Below are 14136 nucleotides of genomic sequence, written 5' to 3' on the forward strand. Positions count from 1 at the left end.
TAAAGTAAGGCAAAGAGAAACAGTAATCCCTAATCCTGAAGCCTGAAGCCTAGGCAAAGATGTATGCACACTTGCGGGGAAGATAGACACCACTACTTTCGGTGGCGTCAAGATATAATACAGTCCTAGGGTACACCAACAGCAAGAGGGAGTGGAGAGGAGATAGTGCCAGCAAATGAGACACTGAAAGAGCGGTCAGAGAGGTTGGAGGAGAACCAGGAGAGAACAGCATCCTTTAGACAAATAGAGCAGAGCATAGTGAGAAGGTGGTTATGGTCGACAGTGTCAAATGCAGCAGACAGGTCAAGGAGGATTAGTAGGGAGTAGTCACCACTCGACTTTGCTCTCATCAAGTCATTTGGTACTTTTGTGAGGGCAGTTTCAGTCGAGTGTAGAAAGCGGAAACTAGACTGGAGGGAGTTGAGGCGTTAGATAGGCTGACCGCGGAGAATTGCGGCAATTCGCATGCTGCGAATTGCTGTCCGCGAGCAGAGAATTGCTATGACTCTCCGCTTGTGGATAGGGGGGCTGCGCTTTCCATAGCAATGCTATGAAAATTGTGCATTAATTCCCCACAGACAGATTATCGTTGCGGGGAACACAATGTAAAAACGTTTGTGGACAGGCAGCCTTAAGCATGAATTTGTAGGAAGTCTGCAGGCACCTTGGATTTTCTCCACAGCCGGAAAAAGCATGTTTGGGACGCGAGCCAAGGTCGTCGTGGTCTGCGATTGACGGCTCGGGTCACGCTTCATCCAGGGCATGGGTGAGGGTGGTGTGGTAGTGTTTGGCTGCCAGGTTAAGGGAGGAGAGAGATAGGGAACAGGGAGGACTGGATGGTCTCGGCGAAATATTGGGTGCGGGCGGACTGGACGTTCGTAGAGGTGCGATAGATAGGAGGGTCATGGATAGCTGGGAGTTTGTTGCAAGCGGATTGAGCGTTCTATAAAGCACATTTGAATGGAACAGGGGGAGCATTTTGGTGTGGGAAACCCTGCACGGAATCCTCCCATGCCCGCTGGCGGTACAGAGCTTTCCGCATCTATGCAATGCTCATTGCAGAAGTGCGGCGGCAGGGACAGCTTCTATTTACTTCAATGGAAGCCGTCCCTGCATATCTGCTCTAATATAAAGCATACTGCGCTTTTATTTCGGCACGAAGCGGCTGCAAATAAAATCCGTGATGTGTATGGAGAGAGGAATCATGGGGGGAAAAAAAAGAGAAAAAAAGTTTATACATCGAGCAGCAGATCGCCCAAATCGACTGAAAAGTGCAGAATCCGCTGCTCAATGTGCCCCATGTGCAGGCGGCCTTTCCCTGTGGCCGGGGCATCCATGGGAGCCCCATGTGCAGGTGGCTATATATATTATATACATACACACACTAGTCCAATAGAAGAAACGGAGCGAACAAGAAAGGGACTGCAGTGTCACCGGGGGTGGGCGCCGATGAGCGGACAATGTTACCCGTCGGGAGTCCTCAGCCTCTCTACCAGCTTCAGTCACAAAGCGAGCCGCCGGCGCTTCTGCGTCTGCCTCGTCCTCCTCCTCCTCCTCCTCCTCCACCTGCCTGCCGGACGATCCCGGAAGTCTCAGTACAGCCCGCCGGCGCTCCTGCCTTCTCCGGCTGCCTGATGGTCGGTCCCGGGAGTCTCAGTACAGCCCGCCAGCGCTCCTGCCTTCTCCAGCTGCCTGCCGGACGATCCGGGGAGTCTCAGCACAGACGCGCAGAGACACAACGTCTCTTCCCGACCGTTTGAACCTCGCGAATTCCGCCAACTATTTCCCACTGGCTTTTGCTCTGCCAATCAAAATGCTGTATTTTAACTTTTGCCGTAGCGACGAAATGTTTTTCGGAAATTCGAAAATCGGGGCCAATCAGAGGAAGCGTGGGCGGGGACATTTGAAGAAGAGGGGGCGTGCTCGTAAAGTACAATGCTGTAAGGCAGCTCTTGTGTGCGTGCCCTAAAAGTTTAAATGCCCCCCCCCTCCGCGCCGCAAGCAGCTTCGGCAATGCGAGGACAGGGGGGCCGCGCGCGTGCGCGTCGGGAGGGGGATGAAAAGCTCTTAGAAAGTATAAAGTGACTTATGGGATCCATGTGGTGATTCTGTGGTGATTGCCCCTCATCAGTGTTCCCAACCCACATCACAGTCAGCACCTCCAAACAGCTGTCTGTCCCCAGTCATCTCTTCCCTCTGGCTTTGGCTCATATTCCCAGTCACTTTCACAAGGCTTGTGAATCGGTCTGACACTGACTTACAGGAATGCTGCCTTCCAATAGGGGGCGCTCTAGTGGCAGTTCTATCTCCCATTGGAGTGACCGCAGCTTTTTTGCACCTTAGTGACCAACTAACTTGTTCCTTGAGGCTGTCTAACCTCTCCACGGACGGCCACGTGGAGCTTGTTATATTTTTTCATGGCATGGTTTTGGGGTTCATACAACATGTGGAATAAAATTAATGTTGTTTAGGGGGATCGGGGACAGAGAGGATTTCCACCGTTGTCCTTTGGATTTCATTTTTACAGCGTTCAGTATGTGGAATGACTGGTGGTCCTTGGGGGTGTGCACCGTTCCAGCCACACTCACTTTGTGCAGTTACTTTATGTTTTCACATTTTCTTACACTAAAGTTTATTTTCTAAAAGGAAGCTGTTGGGTCCCCACAAAGAAAGTTGTGGAACTGTTAGGGGGCGTGCCAAAGATGGGGATGTGTGACTCTCCAGCAGTGTCCCCTTCTGTAGTCCCACTCTCCCCAGACTCCTATAGCAGCTCTAGTTGTCATTTGACCCAGTTTTAGTAACCTACAACATTTTGATTACTTTTTATCGCTTTTTTTCTACAGGCAAGATTAACAAAATCTGCATTCCTGGCGAGTTTTTATTTATATGTTAACGACGTTCAACACAGTATAAATAATATCACACTAATTCTGCAGGTTTTCCAATTACATCTACACCATATATATTCTATCTCTGCATTCAAGGACCCCTAATTCTTTTTTTTTTTCACAGTGAGGTGCCCAGAACTGGCATAGTATTCCAGATGAGGTCTGCCTAAGGGCGGACACCCACTGGCGATATTTTCTATCTTGCGCTGCAAGAGCAAGTGAAAACACTCGCCTCACAGCGCAAGAAAGATGCCGGAATATCGACAGTCTTTTCAATGGGGCCAGCGGCAGCAGCGCTAGCCCCATTGAAAACATACGGAGAATACCGCGGACTTCTGTCACAGTTGTGATAGCTGTGGCAGGAGTTTCCTTCATTCCTGCGGGGATGAAGGAATCCTCTGCCACAGCTATCACAGCTGTGGCAGAAGTGCAGCATGCTATCCCATTGCTTTCAATGGGATCGGCGCTACCACCAGTCCCATTGAAAGCAGTGGTGTGTGGCAAACCCTGCATTATGATTTTCGGGGAAGGGCTTGAAATATAACCCCTCTCAGAAAATCTTCAAGTAGTTAAAAATAAAAAAAGTACTCACCTGTCTGCCACTCACACGCGTCCTCCGGCTGGCTCCCCGACACTGCTATCCAGCACTTTCAGCAGGTGGGGATTTTTAAATATTCCTCTTTTATCACAAATAGCATGCAAAAAGATTTTTTTTTAAAATATCCCCCCCTTTTAAAAAAAATACTCCCCCTTTTTTATAAAAAAAAATACTTCCACTTTATATTAGGGCTCCTGATTCTCAATAGAGCTCTTTTTTGTTTCCTCTCTTTTATATATACAGATAATATTTCGCATTTACAAAGAGATTAATGCCTTTCAGCAGCTAGTCCCGATCACTTCCGGTATTTGGAACGTACAGCCATTGCATTTTGAACGCAGCTGACGTCACTTCCGGTGACACACTGCCGCTCCAACTCTGAGACGCAGCGGTCCCGATCACTTCCGGTATTTTGCAACGCACAGCCATTGTCTTTGGAACGCAGCTGACGTCACTTTCGGTGACGCACTGCTGCTCCAACTCTGAGATGCAGCGGCAGAACTGGCGTCCTGCCACTTCTCAATGGAGATATAAAAAGGATCCGGACTGTGCACTCTGTATGCCAGAGTGACACAGACTCCGGTAAGTAACTCTAATATCCAAATTCTATCCTTTTTTTGAGGCACTACCCTGCTGCAAAAGGCTTCTTAAAGGGGTTGTCCCATGAAATCAAGTGGGGTTATACACTTCTGTATGGCCATATTAATGCACTTTCTAATATACATCGTGCATTAAATATGAGCCATACAGAAGTTATACACTTACCCACTCCGTTGCTGGCGTCCCCGTCTCCATGGCTCCGACTAATTTCTGCATCTTCTGGCTTCTTTAGACGCGCTTGCGCTGTTCGGTCTTCTGCTCTGTCGAATGGGGCCGCTCCGGCGTGCTCGCGCCGGAGAGCTGGTCTGCGCATCGTCATCGGGATGGTTTTTAACGGGGCACAATGTGGGGGTATGTAGAAAAAAATGTTTTTGATTTCGCCGCGGGACAACCCCTTTAATTATTTATACAACTCTTTAACAAAAAACATGCCCTTGCTCGATTTGCTCTTTATATGTTCCACAGCTTGTTAGTAGCCAACGGCCAATCTTTTGAATGGTGTATGGAGTTTCTAGGAAAATGAGTTTTGCAGTTCTGTATATACCTTGTCATGTATTTCTATATCTTCCACACATATGTATATATAGTGATATATATCAAAAGCTGCCTTTTTTTTCTTTTTCCTGTGTATTGTCATTTATTACAACATCGTGCTTTATGTCATTAGGATACATTTCTAATAATATGTCTATGTATTTTTTTGATTCCCTTCCACTTATGTAAAAAAAATTTTTTATGTATTTTAACATGTATATATATTTTTTTGTCTTTTCTCTTTTTTTCTCTCCTTTTTTATGTCCCATTATATGTATTTTGCATGTCACACTATCTCTATTTTAGTCTTTTTTGTGCTTGAGAAAGGAGCGTATCAGCTCCGAAACGTGTTGCACCTTATCTGCACCTTATCCATGTTCTGATCTCTGTGTAATAAATATATTTTATTGTAACATTGAGAGTTCCCTCTTCCTTTTCACTTCACGGACTCTCTTGATTTTATTTGAGTCAGTCACGTTTGGTATATCACGGGGCTCCCTCAGCGCAGGAGAATCTTTTTCATTTGCTTTCTGTAACCATTTCTGGAGGTCATCCACACGCCAGATTTTTCTCCATGCATGCTCTCTTTTGATGTCCCCTTCCTGGGACAGGGTTTTCCCCTTCTACCTGTGACTATTGCACATCTTCTCTACCCTTTTGTGTGTAATTTACCACAATACCATCTAGATACACAAGAGGCGCTGTCCCACTCTTTTTTTTTTCAAGGATAAATTCCTGAGGGTTCAGATAATGTGACCCTGAGGAATAATATAGAGGAAGGCTCTGTTAATGAAATTAAACAGAGCTCCTATAGTCCTTGCACTATCATACAGCTAGCTCTGAGATCCCTATAGATCGGGTAGAGGTAGCCTAATATAGACCAGATCTGAGCTCCTCAACCAAGTAGCTTAAAATGAACCAGGTCTAGATTCTAGGTCATCTATGCTGACCAAAATACTAAACTACCTAAGGTGAGAGCAGACATAGGAACACGGGACAATACCCATTAGGCTAGATAGATAGAGAGAGTAGCATAGCCTCCAGCCCTGATGATTAGCTATTTCTAATATCTCTGACCAGCTGGTTCCTGAAGAGTTGCAGGTCCAACTGAAATGCATTGAAGCACACAAATTACATCTGAATTTTTTCTATCTAGTTCAGTAGATCTCCCTTTACAGGAGGTCGTTTTTACCGTACCGCACTTACACTTGCGATCATCAGGATATGATTCTTCATCTTTTATGTTGAGGCTAAATTTATGTCTACTATAGATATTTTGTCCAGTAAATCAGTCCAGAACACTCCAACCAAAAAAAGGAGGGCGGACTAGTGAGCCGTATTATACCTACAGTCGGCTTGTATATCACAATTCCCCCACACCTGGGACTGATTTTAGATATTACTGGAAGAATTTGACTTTTTTCCATGGGAATTCAATTCTAAAATAAAATAAAACAAAACAAAGTTTGACACCTGAGACTATTCAATATAGTCCCATATAGAATCTCCCTCATTGGAATACTGCGATACGTACAAGTATATTTGTCTTTTTGTCCTTGTTATTTATGGTTTGTCTAAAGCCCAGTGTTTTTATTATATAGCAATAAAAAAGATATAGAGGCGAGGGATGAGAATAAGTATGCTCGCTCATCTCTATTTACAGGTTATAGACATTAGGTGACCAGTGGAGTTGTTCATCCGGGTCTTGGAGTTAGGTAGGAACGTTGATCCAGGGATGATTCTGACTCCATTATGGAGTCGGCAAGGAATTTCTTTCCTCCAAAGGAGCTAAATTGGCATCTGCCTTGTTCGTTTCTTTTTCATCTTCCTCTGAATCAACAAGGGGGGTGGGGGGTGGAAACAGGCTGAACTAGATGGACATTGTCTTCATTCAGCCTAGCATACTATGTTCACCGCGCGTGCGTTACTTTTATGGACTACTGCAAAAGGTAGTTTGTTTGTCTTTTTTAAACTTTTCAACTTTTTTTTACTTTTTTAATAATTAGTACTTTTTGAAACCTATTTTTATTTTTTTTCTTTAATCATAGAATGGTAGAATTGGAAGGGACCTCCAGGGTTATCTGGTCTAACCCCCTGCTCAGTGCAGAAATCCTTGTATGGGGACAAGAACATGAGCTGTTTTGATCGCTCCTATGGTATGATGTAATACCATAGCATTACATTATACTGCGATGACAGGCATTCTATCAAGCCACCCCTCAGGCATGGCTTGATATGCAAATTGCATTGACAGCCCTGGGGCTATTCCGAAGCTCCCCGGCTGCTATGACACCTGTGTTCTTCTCGCAGGGGATAGTGCTGGACCCCTAAACATTGGTCAGGGCATTTAAATCTACTGTCAGAATTGAATGCAGCATTTAAAGGGTTAACAGCTTTGATGAGTGGCGCGGCATATCTGAGCTGTTGCTTCCGGGTGTCAGCTGTAAGAAACAGACACCCGCGTTGTATAGAGCGAGATTGCCCCGCGATCTCCCTTCATACATACCCTGAAGCTGTAGGACATAACTATACATCCTGGAGCGTTAAGGGGTTAATAGTGTGCCGCTATACCTCTTTTAATTTACCCCAAGACTTTATTTGCTTTTGCAAGACTTGATAGAGATTGATTGCTCCAGTTAAGTCTATAGTCCACTAGTACCCCCAGGTCTTTTTCCATCTAACTTTTCCCTAGCAGTTTCCCATTTAGTGTATATTGGTGAAATCCGTTTCTCCTGCCCATGTGCATAACTTTACATTTATCAATATTCAACTTCATTTGCATTTTTTGACCCAAGCACCCAACTTATCTAGGTCCATTTGCAACCGTACATTGTCCCCTGTTGTATTAATTATCTTGTATAATTTTGTATCATCAGCAAATATTGATATTTTACAGTGTAGTTCCTCTATCGGGTCATTGATAAATATATCGAACAGAATGGGGCCTCGTACTGAACAGAATGGGGCCTCGTACTGAACCCTGTGGCACCCACTGGCAACGGTGGCTCAATCAGAGTATGAACCATTTATTACCACCCTCTGCTTTCTATCTCTGAGACAGTTCTTTACCGAGATACACACATTATCGCCCAGTCCGAGCTGCCTCATTTTATATATCAACTTTTAAAGGGTTAATAGGGTTACATCCTGTAGCCTTAGGGTATACATGGAGGGGGATTGTGAGGCAATCTCATTCCATACAATGCAGGTGTCAGCTGACACCTCCACTCATGCAACAGCTCAGATTAGCCACAACACTCATCGGAGCTGGTAACTCTTTAAATCCCAGCATTAATTCTGACAGTGGCATTTAAATGCCCCAATCGATGTTTGGGTTTCCTGCACTGCCATATGGTTGCCATGGCAGCTAGGGACTTTCTGAAAGACCCCAGGGCTGCTATGGCAGATTCCCTATCAAGCCATGCCATGTTATGGAATTATATCATACTGTAGGAGCGAACAAAGCATCCCAAATTCTTTTTCACTCTGGGAATTAGGAAAAAAAAATTTAAGTTTTTTATTAATTATTAAAAAATATAAGGTAATAAACGTTTAAACCCCACCCCACTCTTTGCCATAATAACAGGATCTAAATAATAAAACCCCAAAACATATTTGGTATCACTGCATCTGTAAAAGCCCAATATATCACAGTAATGCAAAATTTACCCCGCATCGGGAAGTGTCATCGGGAAAAAAACAAGCAATTCCAGAATTGCGCTTTTTTTGGTCAACCAGTCTCCAAGAAAAATGGCGGCATTGTTGTGTTACGGTTTACTACCCTTGATACGCCAGCCTGGGTGCCCTAGATCTCACCTGCAACCCCTGCCTGCTTGCCTTCACTCCTGGCTAACCCCAGGCGGGCAACTGGGTGGCGGTCCCTACTCTCACAAGAGACCAAAAAGAGATGCTGGCGTACCTGGTAGGGAGGAAGAATACCGACAGAAAAGGCAGATGTAAATAACCAACACAAACAATACTAAGCTGAAGTGAGGCAGATGGAAAAAACAGGCAGATAATAGCAAAGTATAGCAGATAAGATGACAGAAGCAGGAGACCAAGAGAGGCAGACTAGCTATCACACTGAGGGAAACCAATAACTGGCAGTGATTGCAATTCTCTGTCCGACCTTTAAACAAAAGCCTCCGCCCAGGGGCAGAGAGAGGGAGACAGCCAACTCCTAACAGAACATAATAAAAGGTAGCTCGTGCATGGCAGCTGCACTCACAGGTGCGCGCGCGCGCTACCAGCACCACGCCGCTCATGCCAGCCAGGCACCCATGCCCCGGCACCCAGACAACAAGTCGGGGGGAAGTGCCCTGACCGTGGGACCCCGCACACCGCCGCCCCAGGAGGACCAGCAACTGCCCCATGGTAACATGTTGAACTCGCGGAGCCTGATGACTTTCATCTCTGCCTCCCTCCCACATGTGGTGGTTCATCGAGAAAAGTTGGGGGTGGTATGCATCCATGGGGACACTAAAGGCTCTCCGGTTTCCAATATGTCTATAAGCACTGTCTATGGGGTTTGTGTACAGAAGGTTGGGGTGGTGAGGAACTTACTCCACCCAGTGATAATCAGAAAAGACTTTCCTCAATTCTGGAGCTTGTGGGCTAAGCTGTCGCACCCCATTGTTCAGGACGGTGCGTCAGGACACAGCAAGGTTGCTTTGGACAATAAGGCTGTTGATCGGAAGTTGCTGTTCCCCGGTTTGACCGGGGAAGATGAGTTACCTTCAGAACTCCAGATCCCTGATCTCAAGGTATCACTGGGTAATTTTGGGTCTGCACAACGTAATGACCCCAATGTTGAAGCATGCCTTTGAAAATGTAACTGTGTTGAATGGTGTTCCTCAAGATGCATGGGTCGAGGGGAGGTTCCCTCACTTTTGTATTAATAATGAGTTTTTATACAGAGTGACAAAAATTAGAGAGGAGGCGGTGGAACAGCATCTGGTACCTGGTTGCGATAGATAAACAGTCTTATACGTCACCCATTCACACATGTTGGGAGGCCATTTAGGGGGCAGAGAAGACACAGAAGCGCATTCTGCAGAGGTTATTTTGGCCAGGCTGTTATAAGGTAATGGCAAACTTCTGTCAGGCCTATACCACCTGCCAGGTGAATGCCCCGGCTCCCCATTTTAAAAGTACCTTGGTTCCATTACCCATAATTAAGGTGCCGTTTGAGCAGATTGCCATGGACCTCGTAGGGCCTCTGGTAAAGTCGGCCAGGGGTCATCAGTACATTCTGGTAGTGGTATATTATGCAACCAGGTATCCAGAAGCAGTTCTGCTGAGAAATACCTTGTTCAAATGTATTGGGAAAGAGTTGGTACACATATTTTCCAGAGTGGGTCTGCCTAGGGAAATATTGACAGATCAGGGGATGCCGTTTATGTCCAAGGTGATGAAGGAACTCAGCAAACTGCTGAAAAGTAAGCAGTTGCGGACTTCTGTCTACCACCCCCAGACTGATGGGCTGGTAGAAAGTTTTAATAAAAACCTAAAAAATATATTGAAAAAGGTGCTACAGACAGATGGCCAAGACTGGGGCAGTCTGCTTCCCTGCCTCTTATTTTCTATAAGAGAGGTTCCACAAGCATCCACAGGTTTGTCACCTTTTGAGTTGTTATATGCGCGACAAACCCGTGCGTTGCTGGATATAGTAAAAGAGACATGGGAGAGTGAGGTTACTCCGCATAAAAGTGTGATTTAGCATGTGGCCCAAATGCAGGATAGGATTGCAAAAGTTATGCCCCTGATCAGGGAGAAACTTCCTAGGGCACAGGAGAGTCAAGCCAGGATATATAATAGGTCCGCAAAGGTCAGGGAATTCAGTCTGGGGGATCGGGTACTGGTCCTAGTACCCACAATACAGAGCAAGTTCCTGGCCAAGTGGCAAGGGCCATATAAAGTCCTGGAAAAGGTGAGGGAGGTTAATTACAAAATACACCAACCAGATAGAAAAAAGCCCATAGAGATCTATCATGTAAACTTGTTAAAAGCCTGGAAGTAGCGAGACTCTCTGGTCGGTCCTTGTTTGGCAATGGAGTCAGGATGTGGCATCCAAGACGTGATGATAGCCGAAGCGCTATCAAAATTCCAGGCGCAACAAGGTAGCGAGTTTCTGCAGCGCAATGAGGATTTGTTCACTGATCTGCCTGGTTGTACCAAGATCATTGAGCATGAGATCCTTATTGACCCTCAGATAAAAGTCTGCCAGAAACCAAATCCTGGAAGCCCGTAGGGAAATAGTGTCGGTAGAAGTAAACAAAATGTTGGAACTAGTGGTAATTGAGCCATCTAAAAGAGAGTGGTAAAGCCCAGTAGTGCTGGTGCCAAATCCCTCTGGGGAATGGTGGTTTTGTAATGACTACAGGAAACTCAATGAGGTCCCAAAATCAGATGCCTACCCCATGCCTAGGTGAATGAGTTGATTGAGAGGTTAGGGTCTGCCAGGTACTTAACCACACTGGACTTAACAAAAGGGTATTGGCAAATTCCTCTCTCCGCATAAGCTAGGGAGAAGACTGCCTTTTCCATCCCAGAAGGCTGTTTTCAATATGTGAGAATGCCTCTTGGGTTGAAAGGTGCCCCTGCTACATTTCAAAGGGCAATGGATAGGTTGTTAAGTCCCCACAAAAGATACACAGCGGCTTACCTGGATGACATTGTCATCTTTAGCCAGGATTGGGAGAGCCATCTGAACAAAGTCCAGGCTGTACTGGACTCAATCAGAGCGGCTGGGTTCACGATAAACCCAAAAACATGTGCCTTAGGGATGGAAGAGGTCAAGTATCTGGGCTTTATCGTGGGAAGGGGTTTGGTAAAGCCCCAACTCAATAAAGTAGATGCTATACAGAATTGGCCCCAGCCCCTGACAAAGAAACAGGTGAGAGCCTTCTTGGGGTTTGTGGGCTATTACCGATGTTTTGTCCCTAAATTTGCTACAATGGCAGCCTCGTTATCAGAGCCAACAAAAGGGGGAAAATTCGGAATGGCCCACTGTTCACCAAAAGCAGAAGAAGCATTCATGAATCTAAAACGTGCGTTGTGTCAGCAGCCCGCATAGGTGGCGCTTGATTCTACAAAAATGTAGCCCATACGGATGCATCAGATGTAGGGCAAGGAGCAGTAATGTCACAGGAGATTAATAGCGAGGAACATCCTGTAATGTTCTTGAGCCGAAAACTTACTGCCTGTGAAAAAAACTACGCAATAATTTCAAAGGAAGGGTTGGCTATAAAATGGACTCTGGACTCTCTCTGCTATTACCTCCTGGGAAGAAAGTTCAAGCTGGTTTCGGATCATGCCCCCCTGAAATGGATGTACAAAATGAAAGGGAACAATGCCAGGGTAACAAAAGGGTTCCTGGCCTTACAAGAGTTCGACTTTGAGGTTGAACACAGGCCAGGAAAGGCAAATGGCAATGCGGATGTCCTTTCAAGGGTCAGTTGTTTGGTAGAGGTTGGTGCCCAGCCCCCCAGCTTGGGGTAAGTATGTAGCAGGATGAGAGGTGAAGTGAGGGACAGAAGGTATGGTGTGCCAACCGGCTATCCTCCATTGGAGCACTGCTGGTTCTTCAATGACAAGAAGGACGTCCTGGAACTGCTGCCACTACCGGCAGACCCGCTATGGATTTGTCTGCCATAGAGGATTGAGATGTTGGTGCCATCCCTGTGAGAAATCATGTAGGTGCTACAACTGGACCCACAGATGCTGCCGTCCGGAACCAGGCCACCACCATGCCATGGCTATAGGTGAAAAGACCAGCCTTCACTCAACGGAAGGGGGTAATGAAATTCTCCCCAGGCGAAGGCTGCCACTGATACCCCCACAGTCAGCTGGTGCCTAGACTACTGTGAGCAGCAACAGCACACAGTCCCAGGTAGAGCCCACTGTCCCCACACAAGCCCAAGCAGAGACTATTGACCATATGATTGGAAGGACCTCCGTTGTTGAGACAATGATCAGGCACCTGGTCACCACAGGCCCAGTCTGCTTACAGTACCCTTAGTGGATACTTTTCAATGAGAATAATATAGAGGCCCTGAAATACTTACCCAGGCACCTGTGGCCATACATGATGGGGTACCTGTATAACTATTTTACCTTCAACTTTAAGATTAATTGTAAATTCGTTCTTTATGTAAGTGAAAAATATGGACTCCCTTTGGGTTGAGCAACTTATTAATTTAAAGACATTATGGACTCCTGTGGTTGAGAGCCATTCCTTCATCTGCTTTGCTTGACGGGGAACAAGTAGACGCAATTGTGTGTAAATATGGACAGCGTGCTCTGACCTGCACTCAGAGACGAAGTATTGCAACAGTTAAAAGTAAATTTGGCTGACACCAAGTCCAAGCAACGAAAGTTACATTTGTTACCAAAGGACTATTTTCTGCGGACAATTATTATACCTGAAAATGCCTTAAGTTAATAATACTTAGAGTAATTGTTTTATTTAAACTGTTTAAGCTTTGAGTACTTTAGTAGATGTGTCTTGCTAGTATAGGGACCGCAAAGACATGAGGAGCCTTGTCGTGCCCTTGCGGCTTAAGTTCATTGGTCAATGTACATACCAATACCTCATACTTTTATAGCTACATCATCTGCTTATGAGTACAGGTATGCAAGGTGAGTGTTTTGGTTATTTGTCAGTCCCTATGTTGTGTCTCTCCTTGTAAATGATCCAATAGATAAGGTCAGTGTGCTCCTTGTACACATTCCTATAGATGGGGTCAGTGTGCTCCCCTTGTACACATTCCTGTAGATGGGGTCAGTGCATTCTCCTTGTACATTTTCTTATATATAAGGTCAGTGGGAACCTTGTACAGGTTCCTATAGATGGGGTCAGTGTGCTCTCCTTGTAAATGTTCCTATAGATAGCGTTAGTGTGCTCCTCTTGTACACATTCCTATAGATGGGGTCAGTGTGCTCCCCTTGTAAACATTCCTGTAGATGGGATCAGTGCACTCTCCTTGTACATTTTCTTTCATATAAGGTCAGTGTGCACCTTTTACAGGTTCCTACAGATGCCGTCAGTGCGTTATACTTGTACATGTTCTTATACATGGGGTCAGTGCGCTCTTTGTACACGTTCCTATACATTGGATCAGTGCACTCGTTGTAAATGTTCAAATAGATGGGGTTAGTGTACTTCCCTTGTAAACATTCCTATAGATGGGGTCAGTGTTTTCCTTGTACATGTTCCAATAGGTAAGGTCAGTGTACTACTTGTACACGTTCCTAAAGATGGGGTCAGTGCGCTCTCCTTGTACACGTTCATAGAGATGGGGTCAGTGTGCTCCCCTTGTACACATTCCTGTAGATGGAATCAATGCACTCTCCTAGTACATTTCCTTATATATAAGCTCAGTGGGCACCTTGTACAGGTTCCTATAGATGGGGGTCAGTGTGCTTCTTGTGTACATTCCTATAGATGGGGATCAGTGCGTTCTCCTTGTACACGTTCCTGTAGAAGGGGTCAGTGTGCTCTCATTGAAAATGTTC

At 45.6% G+C, this 14136-nt stretch overlaps 1 protein-coding gene across 7 annotated transcripts in view; it reads right to left on the reverse strand.

The window, feature by feature from the left end:
* LOC136580581 (G2/mitotic-specific cyclin-B3-like) overlaps positions 1 to 14136 on the reverse strand; it is a 150283-nt gene that overhangs the window by 121410 nt on the left and 14737 nt on the right. The window contains exon 1 of one of the 7 annotated variants that reach the window (XM_066581241.1): positions 1571 to 1807. The exons of 4 other annotated variants lie outside the window; for them this stretch is intronic. The gene's annotated coding sequence lies outside the window, so the exon portion shown is untranslated. Of the gene's footprint in view, positions 1 to 1379; positions 1401 to 1467; positions 1808 to 14136 lie in introns of those variants that run through there. 2 more of the 7 variants (XM_066581240.1, XM_066581242.1) reach the window with 2 other exon arrangements.

The sequence above is a fragment of the Eleutherodactylus coqui genome, chromosome 10, assembly GCF_035609145.1.
Source record: "Eleutherodactylus coqui strain aEleCoq1 chromosome 10, aEleCoq1.hap1, whole genome shotgun sequence".
In the NCBI taxonomy this organism is placed as follows: domain Eukaryota; kingdom Metazoa; phylum Chordata; class Amphibia; order Anura; family Eleutherodactylidae; genus Eleutherodactylus; species Eleutherodactylus coqui.